Below are 9,148 nucleotides of genomic sequence, written 5' to 3' on the forward strand. Positions count from 1 at the left end.
CACTCGCCTAAGTTATAAAAATCCTACCGAGTGGTAAGCCAGCCTTCCACTCGGAGGCTTAGCTGCAGCCCTGTGCTCGCCTAAGTTATAAAAATCCTACCGAGTGAAGAGCAACCCTCTCACTCGGGGGCTTAGCTGCAGTCCAAGCACTCGCCTAAGTTATCAAAATCCTACCAAGTGTAGAGCAACCCTCTCACTCGGGGGCTTAGCTGCAGCCCTATGCTCGCCTAAGTTATAAAAATCCTACCGAGTGTAGAGCAACCCTCTCACTCGGGGGCTTAGCTGCAGTTGAAGCACTCGCCTAAGTTATCAAAATCCTGCCGAGTGAAGAGTAAACCTCTCACTCGGGGGCTTAGCTGCAGCCCAGTGCTCGCCTAAGTGGACTGAAGAATAAGTCGATCGTAGTAAAGGCGCCTTGCTTTGAACCTGCAAAAGACATTTCGAGCCAAAGGCAATCATATTCAAGCACCAAATTCAAGTTTGAATCGATATCTAAAGGAACCGAGAGTGCTCAGGCGTTAAGCCTGTTAAGGTTTATCGGTTACAATTCCACTCGGCATACCGAGGCAAATTTAAAGCGTCGAGCCAGAAGAAGTTTTTTACCCCTCCTGTGGAGGGCTGGAAGGAGCAACGAATTCATCAAGGTCAATTCCGTCGGCGATCCGAGTGGCAGCTGCAAGGAAAGTTTCCATAAAGGACCTGAAGTCGTGCTTCTTGGTATTGGCCACCCGAAGGGCCGCCAGCTTCTCTTCTCGCGCATCTTTACAGTGGACTCGGGCCAGACACAGAGCAACATCTGCACCACACCGAGCCGAGGACTTCTTCCATTCCTGCACTCGACCAGGGATCGTGTTCAACCGGGTCATCAACGACTCAAGGTCATTCTGAAGTGTCTCCTCAGGCCAGAGCGTCGAGTCGATGCGAGATGTGGCGGCCTTCAGCCTTGTGAGATAGTCCACGACAGCTGCGACACGAGACTCCAGTCGGAAAACATCCATGGCAACTTCGTCGTTCACCGGAGAATTGACGGGGTCGAGGCTTGGCTCCAGCCGGCTAGTTTCTTCTTCAAAGTTTTGACAGAATTCTGCAAGGATGATCACTAAGTCAAGGGGATGGTCGAATGGAAAAACCACAATTGGAAATGTTTGCCAAGCATAGAGGTTTACCTTCAAGCATAAGAAACAGCTTCTTGGCAAGACTACTCAGGAAGGCCTCCAGATCAGTTTTCTTCCCAGTCAATTTGCTGACTTGGTCGGTCAGGGCAGCTTTATCAGTTTTTAGTCGACTGATCTCCTTGTTGGCGATCCCAAGAGCAGCTTTCAGATTGGTATTGTCTTGTTCAAGCTTGGTGACTGAAGCTAACTTCTCGTCAGCAAGCTTGATCTTCTCAGCTAGTTCAAGGTCTTTCTTCTGTTGGGCCTCCCTTACCTTACCTGCAAGTTACAGCAAGATCAGATTTTGAAACAAGCAAGGGGAAAGCAGTCGTCAGGGTCTCACCAAACATACCTTCGGTCTCCTCCTTTGCCTTTGTCAGCTTCTCCTGAACCAGCTTCAGGCTCAGCTCGAGTTGAGTATGCTTGTGTTCCAGCTCAGAGTAGCGAGTCACAAGATCACAAGAGTTCTGCGAAGAACCAATCGACTAAATGTCAAATATAATTCACTTCCGAGTGAAAAAGGAAAAAACACACGTTTCTAAGACTACAGCCGAATACAAGCATTCGACCGTAGTCTCGGAGACTACACCCAGTGGGTGCACTCAGCGTGCCCCCACTAATCCTGTTGAAGACAAAGTCGACCAGTCGACCTGTCGACCTCAAAAAAAAAAGAGCGAGATGCATTCTCTAAGACTGTGATCAACTGCAAGCAGTCGACCACAGTCTCGGGGACTACACCCAGTGGGTGCACTCAGCGTGCCCCCACCGGTTTGTGAAATCCAGTCGACATACTTGACTGAGAAAAATTGACATCATAAAGCCTAAGGCCGACTGCCAGCAGTCGACCTTAGCCTTGGGGACTACACCCAGTGGGTGCACTCAGCGTGCCCCCACCGGTTTGTGAAATCCAGTCGACATAGTCGACTGACAGAAAAATTGACATCATAAAGCCTAAGGCCGACTGCCAGCAGTCGACCTTAGCCTTGGGGACTACACCCAGCGGGTGCACTCAGCGTGCCCCCGCTAACACGGAGTTTATTCGACACACCCAGTGGGTGACTACTATAAATTCCGGAAAGGAAAAGTTTTTGGTAGCATATCCAACAGAACAAACAGTGGTCGACTGACCTGGACATTGCTTTGGAGGGCAGAACTGGCGTCATAAGCCGCCTGGCTCGCATCCCGGATGGTCTTCAGCTGCTCCATCATGATTCCCGCCTGGCGTATCGCCTCCTTCGCTGTGCCAGCTTGGTCCTCTGGGACGTGGTGCGTCGTGAAGAGGGAGGGCTGCTGAGCACTCGTCAATGGATCTGCGAAGGACACCGTGTGTCGAGTGGTGTTCTCTTCCTCCACAGTCAGAATCTCAGGCGCCGTCACATCCTGAGGCACCTTACTGGCGGACGCTTTCCGACTCCTCCTGCACTTCAGCGGCTCTTCATCCTCATCATCATCAGGGAGATTGATAACAGTATTGGGTGGAGCTACGAAGAAAAATCAGGATCAGAGATCGCGAGTCAGTCGACTAAGAACAGCATTAAGAATACAGTACCTGGGTTCGAAGTTGCTGCGTCCTCCATCTCGTGGTCATCAGCCCGGGCCGAGGTTTCAGAAGTGGCAGCACTGCAACTCCAAAGGATCAGTCGACTAACTTCAGCGTCGACCAGAGACAAAGTTCACACAAAATAAGAAAATATGAGCAGCACGGTTACCCTGATATGGTGGGGATGGACACCTTCATCTTCGGCAGGAGCTTGATCGGCTTCGACGAGGCCGCCCTGGGCTGCTTCGGCGCCTTTTCAGTCGGCACCGGAGAGGTGGTCCGAGGGCGCTTGGTCGACTGAGTGGCGGTCGCAACCCCCTTACCACGTTCGGCCGAAGGGTCGTGGACAAGCTTCGACCGCCTTTCTGAGCGCGGTGGTACGACCTCCTCCTCCTCTTCTTCCTCGTCCTCGACGTCATCTTCATCACCGTCATCATCATCATTGTCGTCATCATCCTCTGCAACATCCGAGTCCCATTCCTCCTCTTCCTGGCTCTCGCCCCCGCTCGCCTCGCCCTCCTCAGTCGAAGCTTGTGCCCCATTGGGCATCGAGTACAGCTCGGTGAGGGCCTAGCAGATGTCCAGACAAGGATCAGTCGACCAGTCGGCAGGGTAAACAGAAATGAACGCGACAAGAGCGCAGTGGAGAGCAGGGCAAGTGTACCTTGTTTGGATCGCTGTTGTGGTCGAGTGGAGGAATCCTTCTGGCTCCGCGTGGGTTATCCTTGTTTCCGGTGACGGCTACCATCCATCTTTCCAGAGTGACATCGTCGACTGCTTCTGGATGGACTCTAGTCTCGTCTTCGGTCCCACGGTACAACCACATGCAGTGGCTCCGGAACTGAAGGGGCTGGATGCGACGCCTGAGGAAGACCTCCAGGAGGTCCATGCCCGTCACTCCCTCTCGAACCAACTGCACCACGCGCTCCATCAACATCTTCACGTCAGCTTTCTCCTCCGGAATCAGCTTCAGAGGGGAGGGCTTTTTCACTCGGTCCATGGTAAACGGAGGGAGTCCACTCGACTGCCCTGGCGTCGACTGGACCTGGCAGTAGAACCAAGTCGACTGCCAACCTCTGACGGACTCGGGAAAGGTCATGGGCGGGAAGGTGCTCTTATTCCTCACCTGGATCCCCAGACCCCCACACATTTGGACGACTCGGGTTCTCTCATCACCTGGGCTCGCCTTCTTCACGGTCTGAGATCGACACGTGAATATATGCTTGAACAAACCCCAGTGCGGTCGACAGCCCAGGAAACCCTCACACATGGACACGAACGCGGCAAGATAGGCAATAGAGTTTGGGGTAAAGTGGTGGAGCTGCGCTCCAAAGAAATTCAAGAAGCCACGGAAGAAAACACTCAGCGGCAAGGAAAATCCATGATCAACATGGGTGGCCAAGAGCACACACTCATCCTCTTCTGGCTGGGGCTGCCACTCCTTCCCCGGAAGCCTCGCAGCTCCATGAGGAATCGAGCCCTCGTTGGCCATATCGAGGAGGTCATTCTCGGTGATGGTCGACTGGATCCAGTCTCCTTGGACCCAGCCCTTCGGCAGGCGGGATCTGGACGAGGACCCTCCGCGGCTGGTGGATCTCCCCTTTGCCTTCTCCGACGCCGACGCCTTCTTCGCACGCTCCAGCGCCGCCGTCTTCTCCTTGGCCATGGTTGCCGGCGAGATGCGCGAAGGGAAGTGGTGCGGGGGCGAGAGCGAGCACGCTGGGCGGGGAAGAAGGAAGCAGAGAGAGAGAGAGAATGACTGAGGCGCAGTACAGAAATCCTCGCCGGGCGCATTTATAAGGTCCCTTCCGAGTGGATGACAGGTGGGCCCGGTCGATCTAATCATATCAGGAACAATTATGCAGACGGGATACGTGGCGAAAAAGGCGGCGCGGAGATCGAGGCGTCTATGTCCCGTCCCATCCGAACGCCGCGGGCCGTCCCGCTTCGCGCGCGTCCCCAAATTTCGCATCCCGCGGAATCCGCGAACGGCAGATCAGTCTGTCAGACACGGGGTTTCCGGCGATCCGTCGCTCGGAGATCGTCGAAGCCCGAAAGATCACTCGACGCAAGAATAGAATGGATCGAGTCGACTGAAGACAAGTTGTTCACTGTCGACGAAGAGATTCTTTGGTCCAGGACAACGCACGACCAGAGCACAAAGGTTAATCGGAAACGACATCAACTATTTCCTCACTCGAAGCCTCAATCCATTCGGGGGCTAATGATGGGGTTATGTACCTAGGGTAGGGTGATGGACCTGATCTAAGTATCTTACCCAAGGACACCCTTAGAAGAAGTCGCCTTCCAGTCGACCAACGAGGGACACACTCGACTGTCTTGAAGGACTCGACCACGAAGACTCACTCGACCACCAGAAGGTCAAGAGGCACTCTGCACTGCAACGGCCTGTAATCAAGTAGACTTTATGATAGTAAAGGCACTTTATGTGGGGCGTTACCAGTAACGCCCCAGACTTAACTCACCTTAAACCCTCTCCTACGTGGGCTGGCTGGGGTCCTGGCGCACTCTATATAAGCCACCCCCTCCACAGGCAGAAGGGTTCGGCACCTTGTAACTCATATACTCATAATCCACTCGACCGCCTCCGGGCTCCGAGACGTAGGGCTGTTACTTCCTCCGAGAAGGGCCTGAACTCGTACATCCTTTGTGCTTACAACCTCTCCATAGCTAGGACCTTGCCTCTCCATACCTACCCCCCACTCTACTGTCAGGCTTAGAACCACGACAGGAACACCAACTCGAAACTGACAAGACATTGCACCAAATCATTCTGTAACCTTGGTATGATTTCTGGATCGATTACCTTCTAAGAGATTGCATTGAGGAATGCACATAGCTTCACAATGGCTAATCGAACATTTTCCGGTAGAAGCCCCCTCAATGCAACCGAAAGGAGTTGCATCATAATCATGTGGCAGTCATGAGACTTTAGGTTCTGGAACTTTTTCTCTGCTATATTTATTATTCCCTTTATATTCGACGAGAAGCCAGACGGTACCTTCATGCTGAGCAGGCATTCGAAGAAGATTTCCTTCTCTTCTTTGGTAAGAGCGTAGCTGGCCTGACCTTGATGTATGCCGTCTTTTTCGTGCATACGTTGCTGGTCCTGCCGTGCCTCTGGTGTATCTTTTGTCTTCCCATACACGCCCAAAAAGCCAAGCAGGGTCACGCAAAGATTCTTCGTCACGTGCATATAAATCAAATACTAGCAAATATAATTATTCCTCCCAAATTAATCACTATACAAAGCATTGCAAGAGCTAATCTAGCAATGAGAGTTGAAAGGACAAAGTTGCTAACCTTTGTGATCATTTGAATGGATGGGGGCCTTCAAATCTTGACAAATTTTGGGCAAAATTTGTGAGGAGCTCGAGGAGAGAGGGGGAAGAACAGAGGAAGTGAGGGGAAAGGGGAAGAACAGAGTGGCTCGGGGGGCGAAGTGTTTATGTACGTCGACCTTTAGTACCGGTTCGTGCCACGAACCGGTACTAAAGGTGCTGGACGGGCCCCAGACTGACAACACCCTGCCACCACCCTCTTTAGTACCGGTTCGTGGCACGAACCGATACTATAGATTCGCCACGAACCGGTACTAATGAGAACGGCCAGCTAGTCGTTGGAACCGACACTAATGGACACATTAGTGCCGGCTCAAAACCAAACCGGCACTAATGTGTCTCATATTAGGTCCTTTTTCTACTAGTGAATATGTGGTGCATGTCAAAAGTATACTACTAATCCAAACTTGATCTAGTTTGGACTAGTAGTATTTTCGATGTGCACCACATGTTGCCTCCACTTGAATCTAATCCGCCAGCACAAGCTATTTAATCATCATCATAGTCATTACCACCAATAATATTTATTTAATCACCACTAACACTAGCTAATAATAATCATCATAGTCATTACCACCAACACTAGCTATTTTATCATCATAGTAATATAGTGTAGCACATCATCATCCTCAAACTCATTTCTAGCTAGCTAATCACTCATGCTGCTCTCTCTTAGGTAAAATAACATAAAACATGTATAGCTCTCCTCCTTGATCAAGCTGGAGCATGCAGATGAACCTGTCTCCTAATCGTGGGTAGCACATCTGTTTGCTGCCCCCTAGTACTTCTCTGCGCTCCCCCATCACATATTTGGTCCAGTCTTGCACTATTAAGCATCCGTCGCTAATCTTGAATGCACTAAAGTAATCTGTAGGATATCTTGGCCGTAAGCTGATAATACTCATGGTACCTTTAGTCTCGATCCCATAAGGCACAACATTCATCGGGAGTCCCTGTTGAAGAACATCGTATGGTAACATACTTAGCAATGAAGTTTAGTTTCAAAAATAATATATGGAAAAGATGCACTGATGGCAAATAGTAAAAATCTTACCATCCTTCCTAAATAGATGTGACCGTAGTTCATTACGAACACTATTGGTCGCACATTTTCAGTACTAACATTTCTAAATGCAGGAAGAAAATTTGTCTTGACAGTATCAAGATCCTCAAGCCATGAAACATAATGACTGAGCTCCTCGCAGTTGAGTTCAGCCCCAGGACAGTATACGGTCCTGTCTGCCAAGCGCTGGACATGTTTGCTTGCACCGAAATAAGCTGACAATACAAATTAGTTGTCAACTATTTTTGAATAAACAATATCAAAGACATAAATATGGTTGAGAAACTTACATAATGGTATAACTGGAGGCGTCTGCACACCGACCCAGATGTCGGTATTACCTTCAATATCATCTTCCGGACGAATATCAAAAGTGATAACCATATCAGGCTCAAATGCATAAGTCTTGCATAGTGCTCGCCATGTTTTGCATCCAAAATAGGTGTAGTCGTCTGAATTGTACAATTTTGCATGGAAAATATGACCATGCTCGGTCTTCAAGTAAACTTTCTTTTCCTCCATACTATGACTGAAACCTATTTTATCCAATACAAAAACTCTTGCATGACAGGGGATACACTAGTAGAATAGTAAAAACAAATATAAGTTGAAGCAAATGAAGCAGATGTCATGCTTAATTACGAAAAAAGACTTGTCATTGTGACTTACTGTATCCACTTCGAAGTTCTCGTCCAGCTTGATGCTGAAGCGCCTATCATCATCTAGGAAGATTCCGTCGCACAGTCCGCGCTCGTCTTCGCAGTATTTGCAAATACCAAAATCCTTTTCGTCTTCAGACATTTCCTATGTTCATAGTTAAAACATTAACTGAAAATCGATCGAAGACAACTACCAGGATACTCAACACACAAATCCGGGGCGCTTGATATTTCCTGCATATTCTGGCACAAGTCATGCCAAAATTCACGGAAAAATCCGGCATGACCTTTGCTAAAATAGGACATATCGAGCGCCTGAAATTTACCGGAACGTAAATGAATCAACACTCCGGCAAAACATAGGCCACTCGGAGGTGTAACCTGCAAACATGACCGGCCACTTGGATATTGAGCAACACAAGATATACATTTCAAAATATCTTATAGGACTCAAATTAGCATGCATTCAATAAGCAAAAGTAAATCATCTCATACGTCCGTACATCGTCGAATATTATCACTAATATATCATGAATAGTGTCTTACATATAACATCACTAATACAACTAAAACCCTAGCACACGACAGGTATCGGCGCGGTCGGTGGACATCCACAGAGAAGGAACCATCACAGGATCATAGCTCCAGTGAGATCCCCAGAGAACCTGCCAGGTATTGGAGAACGACCTGTGCTCCAACGCAAACAAGTAGCGATGGACGTGCGCGTCCTCCTCACTGACACGGTGATGCACCACCTCCGCGGAGTCCTCGAGCCTCTGGACCGTCACTGGCCCACGCGACCGCCACCAAAGAAGGTTCGGGTCAATGACAGGCTGGCTCCTCACCAACCTGCGCCCCCCGGTAGCTAGCGCCTCCCAGTACCACCCCGGCGGAGCCCAGTCCCGGACATGGCCCATCTGGTCAAGCAGGTGTCGTCCTCCACCGACTCGACGAAGAGGATGCGGGATAGGCATCGTCCACGTTGATGCAGGAAAAATTGCTTTAACTAAAAAAATAGCAACAAGTTCTTACTAACATGTTCTATTAATTCAATTAGTTCTTACTGAAAATAAACTTACTATAAATAAAAATAAACTAGTACCTAGCTAATTAGTACCTAGTTCTTACTAACTAATTAGTACCTAGGAACTACTGCTAACTGTTCATACTAACTAACTAACTAACACTAAAATAACTAACTAACACTAAAAATAGCCTAGGGTTCATACTAACTAGCACTAAATAGCTAGGGTTCATACTAAGCAAATTAACAAGAGGGATCGAAAGGGGAGAGTGCTTACAGAGGGCGGTGAGAGAGATGGGGTCGGGGGAGACGACGGCGAGGCGGGGTCGGGGGAGATGGCGGCGAG

Source organism: Triticum dicoccoides, chromosome 5B (genome assembly GCF_002162155.2).
Source record: "Triticum dicoccoides isolate Atlit2015 ecotype Zavitan chromosome 5B, WEW_v2.0, whole genome shotgun sequence".
NCBI lineage: Eukaryota > Viridiplantae > Streptophyta > Magnoliopsida > Poales > Poaceae > Triticum > Triticum dicoccoides.